General features: G+C 36.1%; 1 protein-coding gene across 1 annotated transcript in view; it reads left to right on the top strand.

Moving 5' to 3' along the window:
- Positions 1–13,492, top strand: part of LOC109090548 (signal transducer and activator of transcription 5B) — a 76,304-nt gene that overhangs the window by 423 nt on the left and 62,389 nt on the right. The window lies entirely within an intron of this gene.

Genomic DNA, 13,492 nt, shown 5'->3' with positions numbered 1-13,492 from the left:
TGTTTCGCAAGCCCCCAAGCTCTTGCACCCTGTTTTTTTTATTTTTTATTATCGGATCAACAGGCAGAGAGTCCAGCCCCCCTCCAGCACGCCTGTCAAGTCTCACGGACGGTCCAGCTCACATTTCCAACTCCATTCTAGTCCAGCGAGCGCAGCTCCATATTCCTGCGCGTTTGACCCGTTAGCATTTAAAGTAAATTCGGACACATTGAGCGCTCAGCGGAAAACGAGCGCACGCTCCTGGGCGAAAGTTTTCGCCAGGCTGTTGAATTTACCGTCATGAGGGGAGAACTTGAGCGATAGTGCGGAGCTGTCAGCGAGCAGCTCTTCTTTTGGGCTCGTGGTTGAAGAGCCAAACTGGTTTCAGTGGGTGAAAGTTTAAGTTACGAAGAGTTAATGATTAAAACATTAATGCAGTTCTGTCGCCATGATACAGTACGGTTGTGACTGGAGATTTAAACCAAGCAAGAGTGTGTTATTAAAGCCATATCTCTTGCCAAAATGTGAACTGTCCTTCCGTTTTGAGGTGTCACATTCATTTTGGCCACGCGACTCTCACTGCAGATACAAGAAACAAGTAGATTACAAGAAAGGCGTGCGCGTACGCGCATTCAGACGAGCTTTTACCGTTATGCTAAGAGCATTGGGCTTTTTTTAATCATAGAGCAGTTATGTGAATCTGAGTTTATTAGTGCCTGACACACTACAGTAGCAGTTGCCCTAGAGAGAAAGTGGAAGGCATGTTCTCTATTTTTTCTCCTTTGATATTATCTTCCACAGCAGATTCTTTTATCTCCCATCATGCAATTTGATAGTTTCCGTTCAACAGTGTCAGATGTGTGCATGCGTGAGCTTCTGTGCATTCATATAGGCTAGACTGGGTAGCCTATACATGTGCGTTGTACTGATTTTCTTAATGTGACTGTTTTTGAGCACATTGCTTTTTAATATGCTCCCAAAATGTACAGAGCTCATAATTTCCGCTAATTATGTATCTGATTTTTAGATGTATAATATACTAGAGCTGATTTTTTTTTCCTTCTTAAAGGGAAAAATATTCGATTTGGTTCATTTTGGTGAATTTGTGATATATGAATTTGTGATAGCGTACTGAGAACAAAATTTTAATTGCAAGAGAATGTTGAAAATGACCAGAGACCCAGCTATGTAAATGTTAACGCCTCTTGATGCTCAAACCCTTGATTAAACTATTACCTTGATAGCACACGCACATCTGCATTTACATCTTGCTCATCTGTAATACGTCTATAGGACGTTTCCTATCAGATGTCAAATAGACGTTTAGAAAATATCTTTACAATGTTTATGATTTAGAATGTATGTAAAACTGACATCTTAGAGACGTCTATCAGATGTTTGTACACAGCAGATGCTTTCCAGATTAAGTGATCTTTAACAGACATCTTGAAGATGTACATGTGCTATCTGGGTTAGTAATGATAACAGTTTTTTTCCAGTCGTAGTATTCTAATATTGCTTTATGACTCAGATGCAACCAGAGGCAGAGTACAAATTAAATCGATCAACAATGATCAACGCAGAAAATTTGCACGCATTTAATGTTCATTTTTTTTATTTATTTATTTTTTGTTCATTTGTGAATAAACATTACATTGATCAAAATGAACTAAAAAAAGGGTTCTAACAGGTTATTTTGTTTTAATGTACAGTTAGATTATTGGTAAACTAGTTTATTAAGTGACTGATGGCAGTAGTCATCAAATAGCTACAGTAACAAGTTACAATGATTTTTCATTCCTGTGCATTCCAGGAATCACCTAATTTTTTCAAATCAATGTTTTCATGGCTAAACTAACAATCACACACTTTAATACTGTCTTTTTTGTTATGTTATTTGAGTGGTGAAGATGTTTGCTGTCTAATGATTGAATGCAAGTATCATTAGTAATTAACCAGATATATCGGTTAGATATGAATCCTTATATGAAGGGATTAGATGCATGACTTCCCGAACATCCCGTCTGCTTGGTCACAGTTTGTTGAGATAAAGCACTGCCTACTGGAAATACATAATACATTAGCAGTCGTGTTACATTTGGTAAAAATGTTAGCATTACAGTGCATCAGACTGTGATGCTATGTATTAAATTAGATTTTTAGCCCAGTTTAGAATGTATTACATAAGTCTGAAGTATGCTTTGATTTCACATTGTGTCGTGTGTTTTTGTAGTAGCTCAACTGGAGAAGGCTTATAAAGTTTGTGTGTTTGCACTTCAGGCCAGAGAAATGTGGTTATGGATGAGCACTTAAGAGCCGCTTAACTAAAGTGTTTATGTACTTGACCAGTGTCAGTCATTCATTCATTTTTTTTTTTTAAGCCGTAATAGCTTTACTTTAAGATGTGTTTTCAGTTGGCAGTAATTTAGCATCGGAGGTGATTACTTAAGACCACACAAGCTTGGAAACAGCTGGCCTGTCATGACAAAAAAAGAGTAAACAAATAAATTGGTGGGCAAACATACAAATTGGTGGGTGATTGCAACAAGAAGTCATTTATATGGTCTAGGCTAACCCATTTGGTTTCTTAACAGTAGGGTGCATTAAAGGATAGACTGTATTATTTAAATGTGTTAATTTGATTGTTTCTGAAAGCTACGGCATACTTACATTTACATACATGAATAGTTTAATGCACTATAAAATGACCTTTGGCCATTAAAGGATTAGCTCACTTGCAAAATAAAAATTTCCTGATAATTTACTCACTTCCCATGTCATCCAAAATGTTCATGTCTGTCTTTCTTCAGTTGAAAAGAAATGATGGTTTTTGAGGAAAACGTTCGAGGATTTTTCTCCATATAATGGGCTTCAGTGGTGGCCAATGGGTTGAAGGTACAAATTGCAGTTTCAGTGCAGCTTCAAAGGGCTCTACACGTTCCCAGCCGAGAAATAAGGATCTCATCTAGTGAAACGATCAGTCATTTTCTTAAAAAAAATAAAGATTTATACACTTTTTAACCAGAAACCAGGACATTTTTATTCTGGAAGTGAACTAATCCTGTAATGTTTGTTTTAATGTTTGTCAACCTGTAGAAAAAAGGGACAGATATTTCTTTAGTAAAGGTGTCTTTACACAGCTAAGTTAAGGCTCTTCTGTGCCTGCTCAAAATTTTGTGTAAAGACACAATGCCACATGAACGTCAGACTAAATTATGTCTGCTTAGACCAACCTCAACCCCTAATGCTGCTCAGAAATGGCTTAAATGCATTTACAAAGCAATTAGATTATATTAGGGGCTGAGGTGGTCTGAGCAGGCATAATTTAGTCTGACTTTGATGTCAGCCTTACAGTAACTCAGCTGAGCAAAGACGTCTTTAGTTAGTGTATCTTCCCACAACTGAAAGACAAACGCATGTTTGACAAAATTGTTTGGCCAACACTGCCTGTGTGAAATCAGGAATGTAGAGGATTTGGTGTGGGATTAGAAGGGAAACTCAGGTCTGTTGAAAGATCACATTTCAGAAATAAGTGAACATTTAGCCTTGTTGGCACACCATATATTTGTTTAGCTGGACTGTACAACCTAGGTTGACCTGTGCTGCCAAAGATTGTGCGGTTGATGCCCTCTTGTTGGAGTCGACACACAACATTTGAGAGGGTTGACTGGGATGTGATTGCTGTGCAGGGAATACGTTCAACATGTTGACTGGCACACTGTGTACAGAAGGAGAGCTAAAGAAAGAAAGGCAGAGGGAGCTAAAAGAAGGTCTGTAAACCGACCTAGAGGGCAGAGTTGTGTTTTTTATTTGGTTACACATACATTTGTCCATTTTCTTAGAAAGCTCTTCTTTAATGAGCACCTGGAAGTGTGAGAGGGAATCAAAGGTCTGTGCAGCAAGATCAGCACATTTGGCTTGTTTTTTCTGGATTGTATTGTTAGCATTTTTTAACCAACATCAGTGGTCATGTCACAGTAACATGTGATGCATAAAGAAGGTCAAGCTTATCTTATTGATTGAACTGAAGTTCATTAAGTCTTCATTGCAGCTTTTCCAATGAAAGCCTCATATTTAGGTGTTCATTTGGTCTGTGAGATTACAGGGCCAGTTAGGCTTGATGTGAAAAAATGTACAGCTTAAATCTGTGTTATTAATGATTGTGTGATCATATGACAATGTCTAGCTAAAAATACACATTACATGATTTGTAAGTAATATTTCAATAATGAATGAAATAAACTACCGCTCAAAAGTTTGGAATTAGTAGGAATTTTAATTTTTTTTGAAAGAAGTCTCTTATGCTCACTAAGGATGCATCTTTTATTATTAAAAATAAAGTAAAAACTGTAATTTTTTAAAATTTGTGTTCTATTTTATTATATTTAAAAAATGAAATGTATTTCTGTGATGGAAAAGCTGAATTTTTTAGCAGCATTACTTGAGTATCACATGATCCTTCAGAAATCATTCTGATATGATGATTTAGTGCTCAAGAAACATATTGTTATTATCAGTGGTGAAAACAGTTGTGCTACTCAATATTTTTTGTGGAAACCATGATTTTCATCATTTTTGATGAATTTATTACATCCTTACTGAATAAAGTATTACTTTAATAAAATCTTGCTGACACCAAACTTTGGAAGAGTAGTGTTACCACATTTAGTCTAGTTTAGTATTGTTTAATGATGAGTTATGGCACAAATCTTGCCATTTTCATTAAAAGAATTGTTAATGGAACCAATGGGATCTGGCTTGCTGTCAGTGTTCCAATCCATCCCAAAGGTGTTTATTTGGAGTGCATTATGGATGTTATGCCAGTCAAGTTCTTCACATCAAACTCACCAAATCATTTCTTTATAAAGACCATGCTTTGTGCACACAACATTGTTTGCAGAACAGACAAAGACCATCCACAAACTGTTCATTGTATCCTGTAGCATTAAGATTCACTGTGTCTGGCCAAACCCAATATGTAGATGTTTGTGTCCACATCCATTTGGCCATGAGGTGTGTATATGAATGTTCATGAAACACTTGTGTCGTTCAAACACTTAAAGGGGTCATGACATAAGAAACCAAATTTCCCTTGATCTTTTGACACAGAAGAGGTCTTTGTATGCTTAATACATCCTGCAAGTTTCATAACGTCAAGTGTCCTCATCATCAGTAAAAAAAAGCATTTATGTAATAGCCCTGAGAAAACGGCTCATTTTGGACCAGATGGACAAGGTGATTGTTGTCACAGCCACAGGTGATCAGTCGATGTGCAGCGAGTGGGTCTGAAGAAGTAGTTGTTTACAATAAGATTGTGATGCCAGGCAGACAATGTGCCGTTCCTGGCTGTGGAAAAACATTTCTGTATGCGCTGCCGAAGAATCCTGACGTCAGAGAAAAAAAGGATTAAATTTATTTTTAGTGAACGTCCCAGACACGTCAGTGCTAATTTACCCCTGTGTTCTGTACGTTTCACCGTTGACTGTTTTCAGAACAAATCGCAGTATGATGCTGGCTTTACCAGAATGCTTTTGCACAAAGATCAGGCTGTGCCAGCTGTTCTGGACACAACAACCACGCCACAAACTGTAAGTAACGTATTTCATGTAAAAACTATTTTTAAAACGGTAACGATGGTAATGGATATTAGTCAATCATAAAAGTGGGTGGTTGCACTGACCTCTCAAAGGGAAAACACCCCAAAACCAACTGTTTCAGTCAGAGGATGAGAAACAGGGTTGAAAAAGGTAATAAATCACTCAATTTTGAATGTTTTTCATCCAAAAAACTTTAGTAATATTATAATTACACCTCAGGAAACATAATAAAATAATTAAAAAAAATGTCATGACCCCTTTAATGAATCAAAAGTCAGAGAGATTGAGGAAATGAAAGTAAGGGAAATTTAGTGAGTGATAGAGCTGTTTCCTCAATTCTTGTTCATTCAGAAACTAGTACTGTCATCGATTTGTGCAGTTTTAGAACAGCTTTACATTTGAACGTACTCTGTGTTGTATGTGCAAATTTATTTGAAGGACATAGACTAGACTGTAATCGCTTAAAATCTCTGAGCACTAAAACAGCTAAACTGAATCTTTACCATTGACCACTGCTAGAGTGTGTTCTACTTTTTGTTTCCTCTAAATCTATATTTAACAGGCTCTTTTATGCACTTTCACTTTCTGTTTGCATTCTCTCTGTTCATCTTTACTGGCGTCTTCCTCTTCCAGTGTTTGTGTCTGTTACTGGGGTTTACACATTATCTGTTTTTGGAGTTTCTCACGAGCTGCTAACTGACCTTGACTGCCATCCGCCCTTTAAGCGCTCAGCTTGCTCTGTGCTCTGGTAGACAGAAAGATAAATGAGCATCAGGTGAGAAAAAGAGAAACTGCTGTGATTAATGTAAGCCTGTTAGGAGTCACTTCCAAAGAGGTGGTGTTTATTGTAAAAGAGGAAAGACTTTGATCTTCAGTTCTAATGCTTATGCCATTTGCTCTGGTGTTGTGTTTTTCTCATGTTTTTGGAGATGCAAATGTGCATCCATGCTGTCATCAACAAATTTTTTGACCCACTGTATCAGAAATGGCCATACACTCCTAAAATTAAATGTTCTTTAATTTCCATATATAATATGATGAAGAACTTTTAGCATCCAAGAAAAAATAGTGAAAAAAAAACTTAATTGAAAGGTTCTTTGGGGAACCAATGCTTCTTTTGGAACCTTTGTTTAGCAAAGAGTGTAAATTATGGGGGAAAAAAGATTAGTTTGGTGCATCAAAAATGATCGAATGTAATTTTGGGCTGATATGAGAAGAACCACAGATGATGACCAAAGCACGTAATTGTTATTATTACATGTTATTATGCAAACTCTTCTATGATTGTGTGGTTGGAGAGCAAGGCAATCGCCTGAATTTCACCTAAATGTCTCTGAGGAAAAGAAGGTTTTGGCCTAATATCTGAGATGATGGAAGCAACAGATATTGTCTGCAATACTAAACCGTTTATAAAGCACATGCTTAAAGATCCAATACAAGTCCTGAAATTTAGCCTACTATCATTATCAGTCAGTTACATGCACTGCTCAAGGCTGCTGTAAATTTAGGTGGCTGAACACGTCCCGGGATTGATCCCGGGTCGGGGACCTAGTAACATTGCCGGGTTCAGTCCCGGAACAAGCGCTGTGTGAAAAAAAGCCAGAACTAATGCCATGTCGTAGTGATGACGCGCCATCCTCCAGTTGTTGGTGATGTTGAATGATGTGCTCAAATGACATTGCAGTCTGCCGGCTCAGTCACTTTAGAGTTCCTACTGGTGGTGTGACAATTTAGTCCTCGCGGGACCACCCTGGTGGCTACTTTTTTGAGTTTCTACAACTACCCGATGTGTAGCTTTTAGGAATTTTAGAGAATGTGATTGACTTCAGTTACCTGATCAAATACAGACTGTATCAATTTCCATTCCTGTATGCTTTTACACGTACAGGACAATTTGAGAGTCACCTGGTTGGGGATTTGATGAGTGACAGATGTTTTTTTTTTTTTTTTTGTACTTTTCATTTTCGCACACTGGAAATTCACACCTATTATATAATGTCCTCGTGGCACACAGCCACAGAAATAATGGAATTCTATATTTAATTTTTTTTTCTGTGTATGTATGTTTATCTGAAAATGTTTTATATAACATTTAACATTTGTTAAACATTTGTTAATAAATGTTAACATGTATAACATTTGTCTTAAAGGGTCCGACATGTTCATGAATGTGTTTTTTTCTTTTTCTTTTTAAATTAGCAACAGTTACTGAAAGCGTGATGGGGAAGGAACAGAGAAAAATATATGTGCTGAAATTTAGGAAGTAGATACACTACCGTTCTAAAGTTTGAGGTCAGAATATTTTTGCAGTTTTTTTTTTTTTTTTTTGAAAAATCTCTTATGCTCACATTTATTTGATCAGTATACAGTTAAAACTGTAATATTTCGGCATATTATTACAATTTAGTGTTTTCTCTATTTAAATTAATTTATTTCTTAAACAAAGCTAATTTTTCAACATGAACCTTTAGAAATTCTAATATGCTGATTTGGTGCTGCATTGCACTGCTTAATATTTTTGTGTAAACCATGATTTTTCAGAATTCTTTGATAAATAGAATACAACAGAACAACATTTATTTGAAATAGAAACCTTTTGTAACATTATTAATGTCTTGAATGCATCCTTGCTGAATAAAAGTATTTATAAACAAAATAAATAAATAAATAAATCATATCAGTGGTGTTTGTGAGAGATTATTTTTATAGACACGCTGATTTTTCCAGGATCCATATTATGCACTAATTTTGCACACACATTATTTTGAACACCCAAATTGAAGATTTAATACCAATTAAATCAGTTTACTCTGCTTGTTACATCTTGTTTAATCTTCCCTTGAATTTTAAGAATTTTTTTTTAACCTGCAGACTTTTTTGACATTTATTTACCCTTAAAGAGCGAGTGCTGCAGATGACGAGTAATATTACTGAGGCAGAATTGAAGTTCAGATGATTAAAACAGAGCAGTAAGGAGCAGGAAACATTCTGAGAGCTTCCCATAACAACAAACTGATTGACTGAATGGAGACCTGAATCAGTGAAGTGAAACTAAGTTTAGACTGACAACACAGCAGGGATGTGGAGAGTATTTAGAGATCTAGGTGAATTATGTGGCTTTAAATATATACATATAGATGTGGCCTGAATATTTGTATAAATATGAACTTGTGTATGTGAACTTGTGTATCAATATTGAACTTGTAGAATCATGGTGAAATATTTCCTAGTAATGAATATTGATTGTTCTGAGCTTGCATCTAGATTTTACGCTTCATTTCAATGTCATGGTTGTGAAATGAGCATTTATAAGAAATGTTTGTGAGAAGGTGGTGGCTGGAGGAGGGGCGGCAGATGTCAAAGTTCAGGACAGAGTCCTGATTAGCTTATCTGACTGTCAGGTTCATACAGTGGTCAGTTTACCTAAACTGCAGGTGACCTAATGAAGCTACTTTGAATATCTTCCTGTCATCCAGAACAATATCTATCTGTCTGTCTGTCAGTCAGGGCACTTTTATCTGCTCTCGTTTCATTTCTGTATGCATCAGTGTGCATTTGGACAATGTTTTAGATCTGTTCCAGTTGACTTGAGTGAGTAAATCTCTCCTGACTGCTCACTGTCCACCATGCTGTGTCTGTTTGTTTCTGCCTCTCTCACTCTTTCTGTTTTCTCCCTGAGAATAAATCACTGATCGAGAGGCTGGCCATAAAGCTAGTGCGAGAGCAGAGAGAAGAGTGTTTCTGCCCCGCTTAAGCCTATTACAGGCTTAGCGAACCAAGCAGTGCCCCTTTAGCACATAGAAAAAGAGAATGAAAGACAGTGAGAGACAGATGTTTAGTTATTCATCTGAGAGTAGTAAAAAGGTAAAAACACTCCATTAAGCTGACAGCTCAGAGCTCAGAATAATTATCATGTATAAACAACACTATATAATACCTTATACTCCTATATGATAGGTCTGTGTGATAGACGGATTCAAAGTTGTTCTTGGATAATCTTCCACTCCAGTGGGCTGGCGTAGGATTCATAAATGCAAAATCATTTATGCGTAAAATAATCTTTTATAGACCAAGGCCGTAACCATGTCTTGAACACTGGGGGGAATGTGTGTGTGTTCGCACACAGAAACATTCAGGAGCACAGAAACTTACTGTCGATGCTGCCCCACGAATATAATAGTTAATAAATAGTTAATAAAATAGCTTAAAATAGGTAAAAGAGCTGTTTTTGAATTTTTGAACTTTTTGATTATAAATGGATATGTATATTTTTAAAGCATTTAAACATATATATTGCCCTTCATATATTTAAATCCAAGAAATTCTGGATTAAAAATTGCCCCATGGGACAAGAATAATTTGTTCATGAATCGAACATCACAATATCTCTGATACTATTTAAATGAATTTTTATTTCAGTTTTGTTTTAGTTTTTAGTTCCAGTTTTATTTGTTTATTTCTAGGTAGTAATATTAGTGCTTCAACTAAATCTAATATTTATATTTTACTTTTATTAAATCTACTTTTATGTTCATCAGCAAGGTCAGACCCTGATGTTGGGCTTCAATTCAAGCCTTAAGGTGTTTAATGGAATAATTACTTTTAAGTAATGGGTTGCTGAAATAACCAAACCACTTCAATAAAAGGGGCTGACCTTGGTACTGAATGTTTAATGTATTCATGTATCGTGGTATTGGCATTAATGTTGAAGAAAAAGAGCCAAGGACAGTGATCTTTTGAGAGAAGCATTGATGAATCGTTCACTAACCTTGCAAACATACATATTTGTGCAAAAAATCCTTAATGTGAACTTTTCACACCAAAATCATAAAAAATTTGTTTGCATTTAAAATAATTACAATTCTAAATAAATAATCAAATCACTTAAATAATGAAAATTTTAATAAAATTTAAATAAATGTTTTTCCCCTCAGATTTTCTCAAATTAAACAATATAATTTGGGTTAGATTTTAAACTGGATAAACTGTATTAGAATGTAACAAACTTGTGTGTGTACAACCTGTTGCGAATCCAGCAGACATTTAATACACAGTTATTGGTAAATGAGAGTCACATTCTGCTTTGTGTTTTTGGATCCTGTGACACAAACGTCTAGTAAAGGTCACAGCGTTTGCTGTTTGGACCGAGGGATTGTGGAAGGCCTTCAGGAGATTAACTTACCGCAATACAATCTAACACAGTACTGAGTATGATCATGAAAGCTGTACATGATCCATAAGCTTTTGTGATTAACGCTAGCTGCCCAGATGTGTTGCTGGTCTTCTAATCTGCCACCAGACATCAGCAAGCTGTTGTGCAGATTCATTGTAATGGCCATATGACAAGATCTTCACTCTTTTGTCTCCTGTTAGATGTTAAAATACAAAATGAAATGTTTTAGGTATCAGTGGGTATTAAAATTGAATGGCTATTATGAATGCTTAGTATAAATGCTTATATTATGCAGTGTAAAACATGTATGAAATAACCAGACAGACTTGACAGAATAGCTCATAGCAAATTTAAAGTCCCACTTGCAGAGAAAAAACGTTTTCTAATGAGAGCATGTGCTCAGGGACTGGGAAAAAGTTTTAAGGGGATATAAACAGTTTTGAAATGCATTTATGGAGATTAAATGCATGACTTTCTAAAGCTTCTCTCTCTCTCTCTCTCTCTCTCTCTCTCTCTCTCTCTCTCTCTCTCTCTCTCTCTCTCTCTCTATATATATATATGTGTGTGTGTGTGTGTGTGTGTGTGTATAATCTGTAATCATATTTCTAGTGTAGCTTGTTATGCTAGACACTTGTCTTCGTTAATGGTAGTATACCCATTGGTTTTATTATTGGTAATGTGTGTGCTGGGATTTCATAAATTTCATGGAGAAAAAAGTAACATAACTAGTAATGTAACTAATTACTAATTAGGGCTGGTCCGAATACCATTTTTGAGCTTTGAAGCTTCTAGTAATCAACACTGAATACTTGAAGCTTCGGAGGGAGGGGCTGAACATATTCTTCTGTCTAATAAAGGCAGGAATCTCTGTGTGTCTGTCTGTCTGTTTGCATTTTTATTATGTCGAGAACCGTTCATCCAATCGACTTCATGCGTGGCGGGTGTGTTGCTGCGGACCCAAGGGAGTGCAGTGTCGCATTTTGTTGCAATATGGACATGCGAAACGTTCAGAATTAATAAACTTTTAATAAACTACAGAACAGCGTGAGCCGGAAGCGGAGTGAATTACGGGAAGGGGTTGTATGGTCTTATATGATATGATGAAATAGTGTTAAATAGTGATACAAAACATTAAGAACAATACTTTTAATATAGACAAATTATTATTAGGGTGGGCTACTGTACTTTTTTATGGCTACTGTATTCGCAAGTATTTTACAAGCAAATTAAGTGCACGTTTTAAGTGCACGTGTGTAAAATTACCGATTAACATGGAGGATAAAAGCAGTATATACTACAGGCACACTACTTACAGAACTTGATATGCTGTTGTTGTGGTAGGCCAGTTTCAAATCGCATATCTGGCACACTGCCTTTGTCTTGTCCTCACTCAAAAGTGCTCCCACGCATCTGAAGTCTTCTGTATTTTTGTCCTTCTCTAATTCTCACAATTCTCTATATTTATTATGTTATTATGATAAGTGTAAAACATTGCACCATAAATCGGTAACTGTTGGTTGTGAAATGTTATACCTGCAAACTCCAAAAAAAAAAAAAAACACCTAAATAGATGTCACAAAAAATTATGCTATAAAACACGCTAATGATAATGTTGAAATCTGCAGTTTGCCATTTGCTGCTCCATTTGGGTTGGATGCTATTATTGTATAACTAAAATAGCACCAAAAGCAGATAATGCTTTGAAATGCATCAAGTTTCTTTTGATTATATGTATGTACATAGTCCGCTTAAGGGCTCTTTTAGTCCTCTTACCCCAAGCTCATAAAATGCATTTTGTTTAATCCCCCCTCTCTCGTTATCTCTCTCTCTCTCTCTCTCTCTCTTTTCTTTTTTTTTTGCTGTATACGGGTCAACACTAGAGTGCTGTCCTGTGCGGTGACAGCCAATCAATTCTTTGTTGGTACTGGTGACTGTGCAGCTTAGCCAATCAGCTCTCTCGCACTGATATCCCCATGCACAGACTGCGATTGGCTGAAAGATGGACTAAACTCTTGAGTTGAGAAGTGGTCTCAATGCTCTGTCTTATTTAGATTAAAAGTGTGAATTAAAAATTAATGTTAAGGCATGAGAAGGATAATGAGTGCCTGCAGCAACAAACATCAATGATTTATCACAGTAAAGTATCTTATGTCTCATGGCAAGAGCAGAATTGAAGTTGGTTTCCAGCGGTGATGACTAGAGAATGATATGGATGCACAAAACATACATGAGACTTTTGTGGTGGAATGACAGCAGGTGTGTGTGTGTGTGTGTGTGTGTGTAAGTGGGTGAGTGTTTGCATGTGTTTACATTTGCAGCTGTTCCTATAGCTCTTTCAAATAGGCTACAACCACACTGTGTAAGTTTGCATAATACATAGAGAGTATCACCCACCAATTAAAAATGTAATGCTGTCTAGGTCTTGGCACAGTCTGGGAAGTTTGGGGAACTGAAGAGACATCTCACATCTTTTTTTTTGGCTTGTTGGTGTATAAACATCCAAGACCACTGTTGAAAATGGTTATATTTTTCAATGTTAATTCAGTATGTTAAATTACAAATTATAAGCATAACTATTAATGGGAAAAAATTTAAAACTGAATTTTATTTCAGACTATATATATAATATAATATTTCCTTTTCATCATGACTCTTACATCATCAAACTACTTGTGGACACACTGCCAAAAAAATCATTTTCAAAATAAGTAATTTTGTAGAAATGTAAAGGAAAAAAAAAGAA

The sequence above is a fragment of the Cyprinus carpio genome, chromosome A3 (genome assembly GCF_018340385.1).
Source record: "Cyprinus carpio isolate SPL01 chromosome A3, ASM1834038v1, whole genome shotgun sequence".
Taxonomy (NCBI): Eukaryota; Metazoa; Chordata; class Actinopteri; order Cypriniformes; family Cyprinidae; genus Cyprinus; species Cyprinus carpio.
This window is presented reverse-complemented; position numbering and strand designations above follow the sequence as displayed.